This window comes from Calonectris borealis, chromosome 3, assembly GCF_964195595.1.
Source record: "Calonectris borealis chromosome 3, bCalBor7.hap1.2, whole genome shotgun sequence".
NCBI classification, from domain to species: Eukaryota; Metazoa; Chordata; class Aves; order Procellariiformes; family Procellariidae; genus Calonectris; species Calonectris borealis.
In genome coordinates, this window is record NC_134314.1 from 45,464,491 (window position 1) to 45,482,952 (window position 18,462).

General features: G+C 38.7%; 1 protein-coding gene across 7 annotated transcripts in view; it reads left to right on the top strand.

The window, feature by feature from the left end:
* Positions 1–18,462, top strand: part of KLHL32 (kelch like family member 32) — a 102,771-nt gene that overhangs the window by 65,779 nt on the left and 18,530 nt on the right. The window lies entirely within an intron of this gene.

Genomic DNA, 18,462 nt, shown 5'->3' on the forward strand with positions numbered 1-18,462 from the left:
AAAGCTGATGGGGGATGCTACCGTTTGATTTGTCTGTCTTACCCGTGACTAGTGTGGCCTCCTGTGCACACACATGCATGCGTGTTATGGCGATATGAATTCAGCCTGTCCCCAAGGCACCTTTACTAGTAGGGCTCCCACGAAGCCCTAAGCACAAATTAAGACTTCCCTCAGAGAACCTCTGGAAAGGGTGCCGCTGTCTGCAGAGCACAGTTATTTTCACTAGTTTAAATTCCCAATGTCCACTGGGCGATTCGATCCTCATGCACATAAGGATTAAGGCAGTTATTTTAATGCATTGAAATGTGTACACAGAGTGATGCTTGAATGTGATTTAAACTGAAGTGACTGCAGCTCGTATCTAGCACGCTTTGGATTTTTGTTAGACTACCAATTCACAGTTGCCCAATTTTAGTGAATATGGTGAACCATAACCTTGAACAAACCAAGTTTGAGAAAGTTAAAAAGTAATATTAATGTCAGTATACTCGGATGTGGATTAATGTAGAGTACTGCAGTAATTCCTGTTGATTCTTTCAGAAAGAAAAATATGACTTCCAAACCAGGGTAAAGTGGGCAAACTAAGTAGTTCATTCCTCCTTCTACCTCTTAAATTCTTAGGAAACTCTTTGGCCTGATGTAGGTGTCTTACTTTTAGTGGAGACAATAGACAAGGAATATAATGATGTATTTCTTAAATAAACAACAAAAAGAAAGCTTACCAGAAAACCTCTGTAGGCTGTGAAATTGGAGCAATTTACTAGCCTCCATCATTAGGGTTTTTTTTTAGCTAGGCTAAGTCAGTAACAGTAATTATCGGGTGACATAGGATTTATTTTCATTTCGATTTTTTACATTTTACTAGCATGTGAGATTATGAAATATTACTTTGTATATATGAAAATTATGATTTGTCAGCTGCATTAAAATGTGAGTAAACTTAAAGCAGTGACATGGAAGAAAGGATTAAATAAAAAATGAAGAAAACCAGGGAAGAATCCTGAAGAAGTTGGAAGGGAAGAAAAGCAAGTTCTTTGGTATTTTTCCTCTTCATGATGAGCTGTGCAGCATGCTTTTTTTCACAGGAAGCGGTCATGATGAGGACATAAATGTCTAGTTTATCATGAAGTGAAAAGTGAATCTTTTCATAATTGGCCATTACTAAAAAGGCTCATTGGCTCTACTTTAAGGAAGCAGATGAATTCTTTCCCTTGATAATTGAAAAGGTAACCAACCCTGTATGACAAAACGTGTTCTCAGAGAAATCTAGCAGTAGAGGGCTTCTTGTTGGAACCTTAGCAAGTAGAAAGCAAGCCAAAGATTTAAGTAATAAACTGTCTGTTAGCCTTAGTTGTAGTATAGTTATGCTTTATCACGTTCATTGTTAAAAACTTCAGTGTCATGAGGCTTAAATGTTCATATTTCAAGGATCATGCTAATAATTACAGATTCCTATCTACTGGAATCATTCTGTCTCCCAGCAGTACATTGATCAAATGATACTTCTTAAATACTGCACTTGATCCAAGGTGAACTCTTCAATCACGTTTGGCAAAAAATCTTAACACGAGATCAGTATAGATTAGTTTCTTCCTTCTCTGCTACTGGCTAAATAGGTTGCTAAAGGATATATCTTTTTTAAACAGCTAACATTAAAAATAGATCAATTTTAGTATTTACCAATACTTCTTCTGAAGTTAAGGTTAGGAGTTTTTTCTTGGTTTTTTACTTGGTGCAACTCGGTTTCTTGGTAATCAACTGATAAGCAAGCAATCTAGGAAAAATTGGTAGATAAAGCTGCATGAGCGGTTTATTCAGCTAGAAATCATGCAACTATGTCGTGTCTTTTCCAGGGCTAGGCTCCCAAGATGTTCCAGCTCTGTTAACTTCCTTGTGTGCAACTTGTGAACTTGTGTTCATAAAGCAGATGTTCCATATACGAAAGGGTAGCACAAGTTATTCCTTTTGTTACTGTGGATGTGATGTGCAAAATCAGTCTTTGGTCTCTGTATTAGAGAAGTGTGTTTGCTTGAATAAATAGAAAAATAAAAAGACGGGAAGACTATGATGTTACAGGTCAATATGAGTTGTAAAGCATCTATTTTATAAAAATAATAAATGTATAAATCCAATTTTCTTATTACGATCCTGATTATCCTTTTCTAAGGGAGAGTAAAGTGCCCGATTTTCAACTGCCTTTTCTTACACTTGAGCTCCATTTTGAATCTCCTGGTGGCATTTCTGGAGGGCCAAAATTATTCTCCAGCAGAAATCCCACAGAGTTCAGTGCTGTTGGAAATTTTGCGGTGTGCGCATTATGGCAGGCTGTTACTATGGAACAGTTCTCTGCTGAAGACAGGCCCACAGATATCTCCCATACATCTCCAGTGATGCCTGCGTTTCCTATGCAGAACAGCAGTTTCTAAAGTGGGTTGTCATGTTCCAGTACAAGCTTGCCATTGCTTCGGTGCAGTACTTGAATTTTTTTTGCTGTCAATCTTTTGATTCTATAGAGCAATTTTTAACATGGAGAGAGCAAAATTCATGTTTCTGAGGAGTATATATATGTTTTGATGAAATGTGGACTAAGTGCCTTGCTAAATGTGAACTTAAGTTTTACTGCAAAACAAATAACGACATAAAGTAGTAAGTGAAGGAAAGCATCTTAGAAATCAACGTTGTGTTTAAACAGTATATTAGCCTTTCACTGTTCAAGAAATAAGCTTAAGTGCTCTCTTGGGCAATAAGTGAAATCAAGTCTGGTGGTCTAATGCTCGTCCCTAGTGAGTATTTAGCCTAAGTAGAAAACCACCACACTAAAACGGGGCTGTCAGCCTCTTATCAAGAGAGGCATAGGAGAGAAAAAAGGAGTTTGATGCATATCAAAGCTGAGGTGAATTGGTGAGGCTATGTGGGAAAATTAGCATGTTGACCATGCATGTTTTGCTGTGTTTTCACCCTGTTTAGTACCCTTATCAGGAGTAGTCTATCTAAAACTGCCAAAGAGCCACCCTTGAATCCCAGTATCCGCTGTGCTGGATCTGTGATGGTTGCACTGTGCATCATGACTAGCTGCAAGCAAGATTACATAGTTACCCTCAAGTAAAAATATTGTGAAAACATAACCTATGATAGGATACAGGTTCCTTTTCCTAAGGCTAATCCTCATAATCACAGGTGTCTCACCTGAATTGACTGTGTGCAATGGTAATATTCCTCATGGTCTCTCCAGACTATTTGTGTGGGATTCATTTTTATAAACATAGGCATGTGCAGCATTTTCTGGTAGGATATTCATGATATATAGGCCAAGCTGGCAGTTGTGGCACAGGATCTGCGACCACTGGAGCTGTGGACTATATGGGGTTCATGCAGGCTACAGCGGATTGAGGCAGTGGATGTAGGCAGCTGAATCTCACACTGTGCTCTGCTGATGCGCTTGGGTCACGCACATTTTTCCTGGTATAATTTCTGCATCATTTGTAATAGTAATGGCATTTTGGCTTATAGTGAAAATGAATGTTGCCCCTGTTGGCACTGTCCCCTTACTTTATGAAACACCTTCCCCCTTTGTCTGCCTTAGCTTAAATCTAATGGGCTTTTAATCTTGTCCTTTACAGTAAAGTTTTGTGAACTTTATATATGCTTTTGTTCTGAACTTTTGATAGTTTCTACCTGTTATTTCTTGAATGTTAGCTAATCTTGCTACTGTTATTTATCAAGTATAGCAGTGTAGAAAGGGATTTTCTATATTAAAACTAGGTTTATGTTAGGAGCAACTGTGTGCTTTTCTTATTTTCTTTTTGATACATGTCAGTTCCAATCAGAAAACTTGATTATTTTGCTGCTATTGCTGTGAGCAATAAATTGCTGGAGGGCATTACTTTTGCCTCAGTGTCCTACAGTAACATTGCCTCACCTTATTTATCCCAGATTAACTTCAGAACTGCACAGAGCAACACATCAGTATTTTGGAAGGCTGCTGTGCCCACAGCTCTTGAATTTAAGTCACTTCTTCAGCTAAGCAATGGATGTGTGCTTTGCTTTAGAAAGCCAAAAAGAGGAAGCCAAGGTGTGCACATAACAAGACCACTTCTGTGATGCTGCTTTCTGCATTTGAATTAGTCTGTTATGGTGAGGTTTATCTTGACAGTTAGGCTCTTTGTGGCATTGATCTATTGGAGATTAACTGAAATATAATTGTATTAGTACACAGGTATATGGTTATGTAAAAGAAAGCTGCTGAGGCTGTTGTGAAAGCCAGGCGTGGTTGGAAATATACATTACTTTCATTTTTAAGTTAAAGAAAAGAACAACATAAGTAAAGTCTAAAACCCACAGACACCATGGATGATCAAATGAGGCAGTCAGTTGTTACTTAGTTAATATCTTCCATGCAGAGATACAAATGTTAGTAGTCTCTACTCTTTCAAAATCCCAGTAAAGCTGTTTCTGATGGATTTAAGCTTGTCGAAAATGATAGAAAATGAGAAGCTCTTTTGAGAATTGCCAGCTCTGTATTTGAACAAGTTTTACTTTGGGAGCTGGTAGAATCATTACCTCTATTTGTAACTATGGAGCCAAAGAAGATGGAGGAAGAAAATTGAATTCCAGATTATCTAAAACCATACAAGTTGTCATCAATATGTTAGGATAGCTAGAATCCAGTTTTGGGGTTAAGTGTTTCCACTTGTACCTAAACTAGGTGGGTAAAGTTAGATGAAGTAAATTTGCACCCATATGTCTAGACCTGCTATCAGGTGGGTGCAGTTTCAGCATGGCTGCTGAGATCTGACCAGCTGTTGTCCCTTGCTATCACTCCTGCCCCAGGACCAGGACATTAGCGGCTCCAGGAGGGTGAGGAGGCAAGGAGATGGAAAAGCAGTGGCACTCCTGCACGTCCTTGCTTACTCCAACAGGGAAATCCTTGGCAGCTTCCGGATGTGTGAGCGAGCTGCAGAGCTGGGGGTTTCGTTGCCTCACGACAAAGGTGTCCTTATACTCCTTTGATCACCCTGGACTCCCTCGTGCCAGGGAGAAATGGAAGAAATTGTGACAAATACATTTGTCAAAAAGATCTTAAGAAGCCTCACTGTGAAGTGGCTTCCAAGCTAGAGGTCTGTGTAGGATAGTAATGACAGATGGAAAGATCACAGTCTCTGACGTGAGAATCTGTGCTGAAAAGCTTTCAGACTGCTCCTTTAGGGTGGAGCCTATTTTAATGTTTGTATGAAACCATACAGGTCTGAATTTTATGAGGTTCACCTTTTAGCAGTTGCAGTTGTTGCAGTTTGCTTCAGATGTGATTTAGTTGGTTTAAATAACAAATTTATGTTTGTTTTAGTCTTGTAGTAGGGAAGCTCTGACATTCCCAATTCATGAGATATGTTTGGGATCTTAAATGCATTTACAAATGTGGCTCTAAGTGTGTAAGTCACTTTTTAAAAGAGAAAACATTCTTAGGACAATTAGTTGATTTTGAAAAATTAAGTCATCACTTAAAAATAATGAGTCCTGCATTAATCTGAAGCCCATCATGTGGGGATTAAATCAAAGTAAATAAAATTGACATCATTAAGAAGATGTGATTTGATTAAAAGGAAAACTATTCTGTTCTCAGAAAAGCTGAGTGAGCTTCTGCTAGTGTACTTGCTTGTTCTTTTTGTATTTAAAAAAGGAATGGGGAAAAAATATCCCTTTGTGAAAAATCAGTCAAAAGAAATACCAACTCCTAAAATACATATATAACTTTGTTGTTGTCATGCTGTCCTCTGAGGCACATTCTTCACGGGATTTGAGAAAGCAGAAGTAAATTGTCTGCTGACAGGAAAAGGCCTAAATGTTCCCACAGTTAATATTAGCGGGCCCGTCCATGTTAAAATGAGGTTCCAGCAGCGCTTCGGAGTTGAAGAATCAGGTTCATTAATGCGTAACGTGGACTTCAGTGACTCATGTTTGATAACTGTGGGGGTGAAGTGGCTGGGAGAAAGTAGGGGACACTCAGACAGCTTTTGGCTGTGAGACCCGGGACGGGTAAGCTGACACTGTCAGAGGGCTTAGTTGGTTCATTAAAATAGTAAAGCAGAACAAAACAGAAATAAAGTTCCTGTAGTGAAGGAACAGTGGTTAAAAAAAACAAACAAACAAAACACCTGGTGATTTCACTTGGAAAAATTGACCTTGGTGATTTTGTAGTAACATGGCATGTTGAGAGCATATATATATATAAACCGACTAAGGAGGGTATGTACTTTGATGTTCGTTTTTGTGTGTGACCTAAGATATTAATGACATACAAGTCCTGTATAGCTGTTGTCAAGATTATTATAGAAAATTATACATTTTTATGTGATTTGTTGGATTTGCCTATTAAATCCATAGAAAATTATACCCTAACAATAGGGAAGAAAGGAATAGGAATCTTTCTACATTCAAGAACCATTTAGACTAATTTTCACAGGGCTGAATTGCAGTTTTATAGAATTTTGTCGATTTTGTGCCTATTTCATTCTCTAACAATTTTTACTGATGAAAGCTCGTAGATTCCTGTCTCCATAGAGAGCCACTATACTTCTAAAACGTATTTCAAGGGAAAAAATAACAAGAGAGGAATAGCAATAAAAACAATGTGTATCGGAAAGATTGTAATTTCCACTCATAATTATGTACCAGCAACTTATTTTAATGCTAAATGTGGCTATGTAAAGTTTCAGTGCATTTGATGTCAGCCTGAATGTTTCCTCTAAAAATGAGCAATTCTAGATTTTGAAATGATGGCTGCTGGAGGGGGGAGATCCTCTTCTTCCACCTCCCATGTGCTCTGTCCTCACCCTGTTTGAGAAAAGAGAAGCGCTGTCATAAACTTCGATCTCCTTAAACTGAAATCAAATCACAGTTAAGAGTCCCAGTTAGGCAGCTGTGTTAATGAAGACATAAGCTGCTGTTCATTGCAACTTCAGAAAAACTTATCAGAGATAAAGCACCTAGCAATGTTGGTTTTACCATCACGACAAACGATGGAGGGTCCAAACGAGCATTTTGTGATGCATTAGAAGGTGGATGGCAAGAATTTGTTATCTCAGACCTTTTTGCCATTTGATCCAGTTATTAAAGAGAGGCAGATCTATTAGGCTCCATAGGTTTTAGGAACCTATGAAGCTACATTTTAGGAATGTTTATGATGGGGGGGGATTGCTTGTCAGTTCTAACTGTCTATGGCTGGACCTGTTTGAAAGGAAAAAGTGAGGTTCTGTCTCCGGATGCCATATTTTGGGTTTGGTTTTATTGCTTTGCTTTGCTTTATTTTGCTTTGCTTTGTTCTGGATAGATTGTCACCCTCCACACTCCTTTCTGATGATCTTGTTAAAAGAAAATTTACTTTGATTGCAGGAGTAAGTAGAGCCTTTCCAGTGTGATCAATTCCAGCTCTTTTGTTTTATTTGTGTACGCTTCCAGGTGTGATAGTCATTGCAGTGCACAGGAAAATAGAATGGTTGTCAGTAGTGGGGTAGCTGTAAAGTCTGTTGCAATAGGGACTACACGCTAGCTCATACACGTTTTAAACACACAGTTGTACATATGGAGTGTCATTGCTAGGAGTTCCACTGGGCCTTGCTCGTTCCTTTGATCGTAGTAGAAGAATGAGTTAGGTGTAAGAAGCACATTTGTAGATCTGCCTTTGTAGAGAAGCTCCAGATCACTGTAAAGGAAACTACTCCACAGTTTAAGGGCTTGATCACACAAGAACACACTTCTCTTGAAGCACATTATGGGATGGTTTTGTCTTTGCTGCTCCAAGAAGGTTAAGAAAGAATGCAATATTTTATTGCCTGTATGGAGATGTCCTTTTCAGCTGCAAAAATATCTCAAATACTTTTGTCAGATGATACTTAGGGATCCGTTTTGTCCTCAGTTTCAGATACCTGCATCTCACCAGGTTTCATTCTGTGGTACAGAGCACAAAAAACTCCACAGGACTTTGGTTGTGGGATAAAGAGACTCAGTTGTGGACAGGTTGAGGGGACAGGAGATTTTAGTTATGTCAGCTGTACCATTGCTGTCTTCTGTCATATCACTTAATTTTTCTCTCTCTTAGTTCCCATGTTGGGAAAATGGTTGAAATGTACACTTTTCTCAGAGAAGCTCAAGTTTTACTGCTTATAAATTGCTTTGAGATACTTGGAAGGAAAGCACTATATAATTTTGAAGTTCAAATTCCCCAGAAGGTGTAAAATGGCAAACTTCCATGAGCTGTGATAATTTACAACAGCTGAGAGTTTACCTTCTGTCCCTACCTTACTTCACTTTGAGCTTGTGTAGATGAAAAGTTTAGGTTTTCCATTATAGCAAGTCTTTGCTTTAATATAATATGATTCATTGCCATATATAATGTTATATATTGATGTAGTTCAGCTAGCCTTTTGTAAAACTGATTTTTGATCGTAGTTATTTTATTGCAGCTCTAAAAAGCTGAAATGTTTTTATTGAGGTTAGTCAATGTCTTCTAGGTAGGCTTCTGTCTAGTCTCATTTCCAGTAAATATAAGAAATGGTAAAATAAATGCATTGGATAAAGTGTGTAAAAGAAGTGAATAGAGTTTTGAAAAGTGTACATTTTATTCTTAACCGTTATTATAAAACTGACATTTTTTTATGTGTTTCATAGGAAACACATACATAAAAAATGAAACTAACACCGTATCTCTCACAGCCTTTTTGATAAAATAATGGCCTTTTTGGGAAGGCTAGTATCGTTATGTAGCACCAGGGAGGAAGGAAGCTTGCGGTAAAGTACTGGATTGATAATGCAGGGGACTGTATTTGGTTGGTGGAGAATTCATCTCTGGGATGAAGAATTCCTCCCTTCTTCACAAGGATGTTGTGCAGAAACATTTACTAAAAAATTCTGAGACTGAGATACAGCTGTTAAAATTGTTATTAATGGAGCTGTTTAATTATGACTAAGAAATCTGCCAAAGTCATGTAGGTTATGTATCCTTCCTCGTACCTGTTGAAGACTCTGCAGGACAATATTTTTGTCTAGCAGCCCTGTGAGGAAATCGGGCAACTGGTGATTGATGCTTTACAGCTTAAATGCTTGAAGAAGATAGATCTTATCAGCACTTGAGAAAAATTGAGAAATACTTTTAATACATTGTGATTCACTTTAACGCCATTAATTTTGATAAATGTTTGCTATAATACAGCTGCGTTATGTACCTCTACCTTAATCACAATATCATATCATGAAATGCATCATTCGTGCTGCTAGGCAGACTTCGGCCAACGACTCTGCTTGCTGCATGTTGTTCAGTGCTGAAAGATCACAATCAAATTTCTGCCTCTTGGAAAGTGGCTTACAGACTGCAGGCTGGTGTTCTGAAAGCTGCAGCTTGTTGTCTTGACATCACGTAGATCCTAAACCAGCAAAACTCCAACCAAGAGTTATAGCATTTCTTATTTAGCAGACCAAGAGCTTCCTAAAGTAGTACTCTGGACAAATCCACTGCAGCTTTTGCAGAGACTGGTAAGAGGCCAGGGGGACGTACAGTAACAAGTGCTTTCACCCTCCAGATATAATGAACCTTGGGGTTTTCTAATTTTCCTTTTGGGCCACATATTTCCTGAAGTCATAACTTATTTATATTTGGCTTCCCTCTCTGTTGCCTGAGCCTACTGTCTGATCCCTTAGTCCTCCAAACTCTGTCCATCTGTGAAGCTGTGGGTCTGTGACTGGATGGCAGTGATTACGGTGGAGTCTGAAAGGGTGCGCATTTTGTCTTTCTTGCCAGCTGTGCTCTCAGACTCCAGTTCGGGAATGCACTTCAGGGGCCCCGTTGTACATAAAGCCAGTGCCACTGCTGGGGGTCTAGCATTAGTGTGGGGATGGCTGGGTGGGAGTTGGGGACAGATAGCAGAATGGCAACATCTTTGAATATGTGGTGCGATCCTTGTGGTGGGGGCACTGTGAATATGGTGGGGAAATGTGAATGTGAGACTTTGCTATTTGTGTAGAGAGAAGCATGTTTGCTTCTGAGCCTTCCCAAATAAAGCACATGGTGGCAGATTCCCAAACTGTTACTTCCCTTCTCCATTGGCATGTTAGGAATGTTTTGGGGTCATTCCCAAGAGTTCACTAAATCTATATGTATAGTATGAACAGTGTCTTTATACTTGGAAAAGGCTGGGCATTTTAATATTTGAAACAGGAGGAAAGGTGGAACTCAGCTGTCAAGCGAGTGGAAGCACTGGGAGGAAGTACTTACCAAATCACTGGCAGACTGGGCAACTTTTGTCATGCTTCCTTTATCTAGGACTTGGAGATAATGGATCTTCCTTATTTGGGCTGGTTTGGAGCCTTCATGCTATCTGAGGGTAGTAAGACTTTCCTCACTAGACAAAGAAAAAGCACCAGAGCGCCTGGTCCTTTCAATCTACTTATACCAACAGTAGACTTCAATAAATTAAACTGAAACAAGAAAAGTGAAAATGGCATCCCCTGTGTCAGCAAGGATGTGCAAGCCTGCTCACAGCTTCTTCAGCTGAGGGCACTTGTGTGTTTTCCACTTAGATGAATGTTCTCCTTAAAAGCCCCAAACTTTTAAGGAATTAAAACTTCCATTCTGTAGTGTGAGGAAAAGGTACAGGAAACAAAATTTCTTAAGAGCCTTTGGTGTTTGGATCAGTCTTTCTCTATCCACTCCCCCTTCAGGCAAATATTAATCTTTGCTTCTCAGCTGGTTTGTTGTTTTGGTATGCTGACCTGAATGTTGGTATGCATTTTGTGATGCTTGACAGACTAGAGAACATCTGATGATGACCAAGATTACAGAACAAAAGATTTACCACTCGTCACTTGAAATACTTGCTTCCTTCAGAGGTATAAAGAGGTTCTTTCGATTTACCGCACCTTCCCTGCAGCGCTGTTGTGAGGATGGGAAGCCACATGACTGGAGCTGGGTGAGGCTGGGAGGGGACGCGAACTGTAGCTGAGGAGGTGCAGGAAACTTGAATCTTCCATTCTCTCCAAATTTTGCCAAAGCAGCCCCCAATTTTTCTTTTTTTTTAATCCCCTTTTCTTTTTTTTCTTTTCATTTGTGAGGCATTCTGCTTCTGTGCTGGTGAGTAAGGTAAGAAATACCTACTGGGATCGATTCATTTTCCATTCCTTAGAATGTGGGAATGAACAATCCACCAGAAAACTAAATATTGATGCTGCCAGTGGCATGATAATTGGTCTCTGCTTTCATCTCCAAACAATCCCTTGCTTGGATTCCATTATTCATTCTAAGAGGAAAAGGGTTATTAATGCAGTATTCTTTAATTTTTTTCTTTTGTGTGTATGTGTGAGAGAGAGAGAACAGGAGAGCAATAACACAATAAATATATTGGCTAAGAGAAAACATTTGCAAGAGATCCTTGCCCATTTTTTTTAATCGTCTCTTATCATGAAGAATGTGAGCCGTGATAAATTGTTCTGCTAATCAAACAGCACTGAAAGGTTAGGTCATTGGAAGTCTTTAGTCATTTTGTGCTTTTCAAGAGTGAATTTGTTAAAATTATGCTGAATACCCACTTAAAGCCTGGGCTGAAAACCCTACCTGTGTTTTATAACTCTGCACTGTCAGAACTCATAATAAGTCAAACATTCTTTCAGAGGTACTCATAAGGGAGAAAAAACCCTGTAAATTTAAGAGTAATTTCAGATTGTAAATGAAAAAGAGAGGCACGACTGTTCATTTGCACCAATCATGCCTTCCTTTCATCTGCTCTGATTAGGCCTGGTGCGGTTTCATCAAACTACTCCATCACTGAGCTGTCACTCCAGTCGTCTGTTGATTGAAAACAATCAGGGCTCTGATGGCACAATTATTCTGACCCTTTAACTAGAGGCTGCTGTGATAATGAAAGGTTGATTATGATAGTTTGTGCCTCTTTCAGTTTGCCAAGAAGGTTAATTTGGGCATCAGACGGATGTTTAATGGGCGCTTGCTGGCTACACTGAGGTAAATGAGAACGTGCAGTCTTCGATATTGCACGGATATAGTTTGGCTGTCAATCATTGTCATTTTGAGTTTGTGCCTCACACTCTGGAAATCACATTTTATTTTTTCCTTGGGATTTAATTTATTCTGTGCCCTGAGGAAGTTCTTTCACTCTGTGACCTTCACAGTAGCTTTCTCTGTCTTTTTTTCCTTCCCTCAAATGGAGCCCAAAGGCATAATACATCTAGAGGAACATTTTTCTTTCATTTTTCACATTAAAAAAAAAAAAAGGAAATTTTAAAATCCATGTTTATCAACTCACCCTGAACAGAGCAAATGTTTTAATTCTGATTGTAAAATCAGAATGTGCAAATGAAAGTGTGCCTGCTTGCTAACGCAGCGCCACACAGGGGGCTGCTTACATAGACACACATTTGTAAAACTGACAAACAGGTAATTTTAAAATGTCTCTGCGTAAAGAGAGTGGGGGATGGCACAGCTTTATTTTCACAGGCTACACGCATATGCCTCGGCCTGGTGCCTTGTAAATATGGTCTCAGTCACTGTACTACAACTTTTTGAGTTGGAAAGCCTCTCTTCAAGGGGCAAAAGGCAATTCATTGCTGATTCAGAGATTATTAATATTTACTGTGTTCAGATTGAGAGAATCCTATGCATAATTTTGTAGTTGTTTGGCTCAAGCTGCAAAAGAAATGCAAATACCTTATAATTTTGATTGTTCTACATGCAGCTCATTACAGTCTTTTTTTTATGCACATTTTTGATTCAAAATAAAAAGAAAAAAAAGATTTCTATCTTTAAAGCTCTCTGGCATCTAGGTTTGAGCCACTCATTTTCCGTGCTGCCCGCAACTGTAAGATAGTACCTGATTGATACAATTCCAAAGAGAGTCTGGAGACTGTGCTACGTGGTTATGTACTAACTTCTAAAACCATTCACGTGCAACTCATGGCTTTGAAAAACTGCGTTTGGTGGTTTGTTTTTTTTTTTCCAGAAACAATTCTTCACCCATATGTGTTTATTCTTAAATGAGTGATACAGTCCAATGTAGTTCACCTTAAATAAAATACTTAAATTGATATCCTAAAGCCTCTGGGTTTTGTCCTTTGTAGTCTCTGGAGAGCGAGAAGGACTGAGACCCTTTAGAGATCCAAATTCAGGCCCTTTGGAAATCCCTGTTCATTTTTAAAAAGTGGAAGTTCATATCCTTAAGTGGACTTTGTTTCAGAGCTTTAGTAAATGTCCTGGACTTGAGATTTGAAGACCCAGAGTGGTGCTGACAGTAGCCAGCTGAGACAGACTGGTTTTGAGGCAAGAGGTTCTAGTTTGGAATGCCTGAGGCTTGCTGAGTTAGGTAAACTTCAAGGAGAGGCCAAATCATGTGCAAGTTTATGGCCAAAATATGTATTTCTAGTGTTCTCAAACACTGAACTAGTAAACTCCAAGCTTTTTGAAGTTCCCTCAGTGCCTTAAAGTGATTGCTGTAGTAACTGTGTTGCTTTCATTACTCTTTTGGGCTTATCAATCAATAGGAGCAGATCTGTAGCACTGTCCAATATGCTAACAATGCAAAGATATTACTTTGATTTTTTTCTGGCCTAACATTTTTGCTTAAGTTAAGCAACAGAAGGACTGCTCAGGTGAGATTTGTGTTAAAAGAAGAGGTTTGTGGTTCTTTCTCTTTCCCTGGTATATATCATTATCAGATTGTCATGCAGAAATCTGATAATTTGTGTTGAATATATCTGATATCAGTTCAGGAAAATACTTAGCTCCACTTTTCTGTATTTAAAATTGTCCTTTCTCCTAAAATTATAATGTTCATTATGTTATTCTATTTAAGATTTCCATTTGTTTTAATGAGACAATGTGAATTCTTTGTTTTGAAACCTTATAAAAATTAATGTTTCCTTTTATTTGTTTTTAAGAAAAAAAAACAAACTCCAAAAACCTCGTTTTTTCCACAACTGTCACTTTTCGGCTTCATCTCAGTTATTAGAGACCTTAGATGGTATAAACTAGCATAATTCCTTTGCAGTCTGTGTGGCTGCAACATGAATACATCAACTAAAGATCAGACCAAGATGACTGTAATAGAATTCCCATGGACCCTGCCTCTCGCAGAGCCCAGGCTTAGAGGAGCGTTTTTTCTCTGAGTGCTGTGGACATAAACTTTCCCTGACACTGAATTTGTGACTTAAAGTAGTTTCCAGATGAACTTGGGTCTAGTGAGCATGTCAAGCTTTTTGCAGTCATAAAGTAGCTTGGCTTTTCTGGTTAGAAAACTTAACGGTGCTGTCAAGTGAAGGTCTGACATGTTTCCTCGCAGAGTGGCATGAGAAGGATTGCAGGAGGACACTGATCGGGAAAGGCACAGGTGTGCCGGGTTTTCTTGTCTCCTGGGATAGCAGGCAGCCCAAAAGACCAGGTAATACTTATGGTAGGGTTATCTTCAACAGAGGTGAAACTCTTAATTCAGCTTTAACCTCCACTGCCTCTGTGCCCTCTCCATCTGTGGTATGTATGCAGTACATATACCATTAACAACAGCGAGGGAAGGGCCACGCTCTGAGGCTGTGTGAATTGGACTGTTGAAGCACCATGCTGGAAGCAGAAGCAGCTGTTAGAAATGCAATGAAATCACAATCCAACATGCAGGTGTGTTTAGATATATGCTCTGACTGTGGCACAATATATTTTTCGATCTGTTTTCTGCTGTTTTAAGAATGTACTCCATTGCTAAATCAAGTAATGTAACCTTGGAGAAGAAAAATCCTTTGGGTTAAGACTTTAGAATAAGAGAATTAATCTGGTTTGAAAATCCTGTCCTTCTGAGGGTCTACTTGTGTCATTTATTTAGTTTAGAAGATTAACATGGCAAAATATATTATTTATTAAAGTTGATATAGGCACTAGGCTGTAGCTTCCTTTTCTCACACACTCATACATTAAAATTAATAGAAAAGAAGCTTCTAGCAGTTTAAACAGAATTTGCCTATATGGCACTAAGAGGAGGAGTATTTCCTTATTTTTGTAAATTATTTAGCAGCGATACAAATATTTTAGAACTCAAAACTGTGGATGGTCTCTTTGTTTTTGCTTGCTTACTTATTTGCGTTTTAAACACAGTTGTAATTTCAAGTGCTATTGGTATCTATCTCCTTAGAGAAGTCTGAATGTCTCTCCTTGCAATGTCATAAAGTGTGTAATGGCTTTGAGTTTGTTTTGCCAATACTGATTATAGTTGCTAATCACTACTGCCAGAGAGGCTAAAAAATAGGCGCTATAGTTACTGTATAGACAGAGTGAATTTTGGAGTTTTTATGTAGGCACTAAGTCTGGATTAAACAAAACCTGAGTAAAGGTGGTAGAACTTGCATATCAGCAAACATCTGTATATTTATCAACGCTACATGGAAGTTTACGCTTCTGCTATATGTTCATGAGAGTTATATTTGCCTTCTTTACAGTGAAGGGAATTTATAACTGTATTACCGTCCATCAGTGACTATTTCTACTAAAAGCAAAAGACTTGTTTGGGAACTTAATTTTCTCTCTTTTGAACTTCTCCAGCCTTCTAATAGCTGCCAAACCATCCAGTGACTAGAATATCTGTTCACCCACACAGATAACTCCATTTTCTTCCATGCCTCCATAGTGTGAGACACCATGTTCTGCTAGAGAGCACCGTAACAGCATGTGCTGCATAAAAAATGTGTAAGTCTAAGGCTCAGTTTGTGAGTGTCCCTAAAACCATATGACCTGTTCCATAGCCTTGTGTCACAATTTAGGAGTTGGTCCTGTATTCTATGAATATACGTATAAATACCTACATTTGTAGCTTAAATTCCTAGCAGTTATTTTTAAGGAGTGTCCCAAAATGAATTTATGTCATTTAAAATCGAGTAACAGTCATTGTTATCAATAGCAAAACAAGGAGATAAAAACATTACAGCTTTTAGCTCTAACAGCCTTTTCTCTGCCTTGGAGTGCCACAGACTAGGTGTGGGTCACACGGAATACTGTAGTCAAATTGTGTTCGACAGTAGCATGAGTTGATTTGGACAGGAGCTTCTAAACACATTGTGATTCCCAGACCTCAGTTGCCTCCCTAAGATCCAGTAGAGCTTCTCTGCTGATTATCAAATGCTACAGACCTCAGACGTGGAGTCTGGTAAGACCCAGTAGCAACCTACACAAAAGACAGCCTGGGATTCACCTTACCCTCCTGATTGCTGTTGCAGTTGCTTGTCAGGAGGGAAAGGTGAAAGTAGTGTAGACCAAAGATACCTTTAGATGAGCATGTAGAGGATCCCAAGGAGCTTGCAGTAAATTTAATTTAGAAAGATTCAAAAGTTTTCATCAATAAAGATGCAGGACAGATGCAGGACAGGGGATGAAATAGTGTAGGAAAGGGTGGGAAAAGTTTTGGTTCAAGACCAGGAATAGACTGTACGTCTGCTATGAGTGCCAACAGAATCTTTGTATCACTTTGCAGCATCACTATGGTGGTTCAGAAATTCTGTGATTTCAGAGAAACATTAAGCATTATTGGTTTCAGTGAAACATTTTTTACAACTCCAGGAATATTCTCAGTACAGACAAAACAGTATGAACCAAGTTGCTTTTGCCAAACTTCATGCAGCAGAGAAAATGTATTGTAATGGAGATGTCCATCCCTTCTGCTGCAGATCGTCACACATCCCATATGCAGAAATGAATGCAGATACTGTGTCTTTGAAAGGTATGACTGTATGTAGTGTTGCTTGTGTGTTTATATAGTATTTATTGAGGGGCGGGAGGGAGGACAATAAAGGGAAGAGGAAGGGTGAAGTTCTAAGATATTAACAGGCATTAATGTTAAACTTCCTTTAAAAGCCTGTGGTTACCAAGACCTGGTTTACATTGGTGCATGTCTTTTAAGAGTCTGTAATGTCTGTCCTTATAGCAGAGGTGATACCTCCACGATGCCATTTTAGATGTGAGTGAAGGCATGAACTATAAGCAAAAGAAACCAATCTGTTGGATGAAAGTGATGACAGATAAGAACTCAATTTTTGTAAATTCTCTTTTAATATAGCAACCCACACATCATTCAGTTAGTATGAATTCAGTTGGTGTCTTCATCATGATGAAGATAGCCTGAATTCCACTTCAATTTCAAGTGTCTAGTCAATGATGAGAGCTAAGAGCCTCTGAAGACTTTGAGGAATGATTCACATGGCCTAAGACATGGAGTAGGGAGTTGCCTAAAACCACTCAGTAGGAGACACCTGACACATGGATTTGGTGGATTTAGAACATGTGAATATAATGCTCAATGATTTCAAATCCATAAACACTTTCAAATGTATTTAATTAACTTCTTTTTTACTAACAAGTCTAAATACATACAGCTAATGCACATTTTGAAACTCAATACAGCATTTAACTGACTGAACTACTGTTGCAATTTTTGATGCCCTTCATTGATTCTTTGTTTCACAGGGGTTGAATAGCACAGTGGAGCAAAAGTGTTTCAAATTAATCTTAGTAAGAAGGTCGGTTTGGTTTGTCATCTTCCCTCTATGACAGAATACAGAAGCAGCAATAAATTTGATATTCCATGCGTATATGAAAGCCTTGAGTAAGATAGAAGCCTTTCTTTTCAGCTCCTTCATGTGACATTCCCATGAGCAATACAGCGCAGTAAGTTTTAGCTGAAACTGTTGTTATTGCCCAACTAGTTAGAAACTCCTGCTCCGCAAGTTCTTTGTCAGCATGAAATGAAGTATCATGTAGAGGAGTCTGTCCTCATCCAGAACTAGTCAATGTTTTTGTTAATGACTTGGATGAAAGAATAATATGGGGTTTATATTTTTGGACAATCAGAAGGTAGAATGGTCTTCAAGCACATTCGAAAGTACAATTAGGATTGAGAATGATCTTGACAGCGGCCTGAATTAAATAGTAGAGAGTTCAGTAATGACAGAGAAAGCATGACACTTTGTGGAAGTTCTGCAGAAAAAAAGAGGTGGGAATAGTACTCAGTCATAAGCTTAAACATGAATCAGCAATATCATAGTGCACTGACAGTCTTGTGTAGTGATGTACAAACAAGAATGGCATAGATTGTTATGATCAAAGTGATCCTTCCAATCTATCCACTACTACTACAGTCTTAAGAGGAAGATTTTATCCAGTTTTCAGCAGCAAACATTAAGAAAGAGGAGCATTTCCTTTCAATAACAGAGAACTGTGAGCCAAGCAACAGAGGTTTAGAAAATGTGACCCAAGATGGATTGAGAGACTTTTTCATTCAGAGAAGAGGAAACTGCACCACACATAATGAAATGCATCGGAGGTAGAGGAGAAAATGAAGGTAGCAGACTGCTTTTCATCCTGTATGGATGGATTAATTTCAAGGGTTGGTCTGGGGGTTCCTGAGCTCTGGAGTATAAACCCAAAGGTGGAAAAAT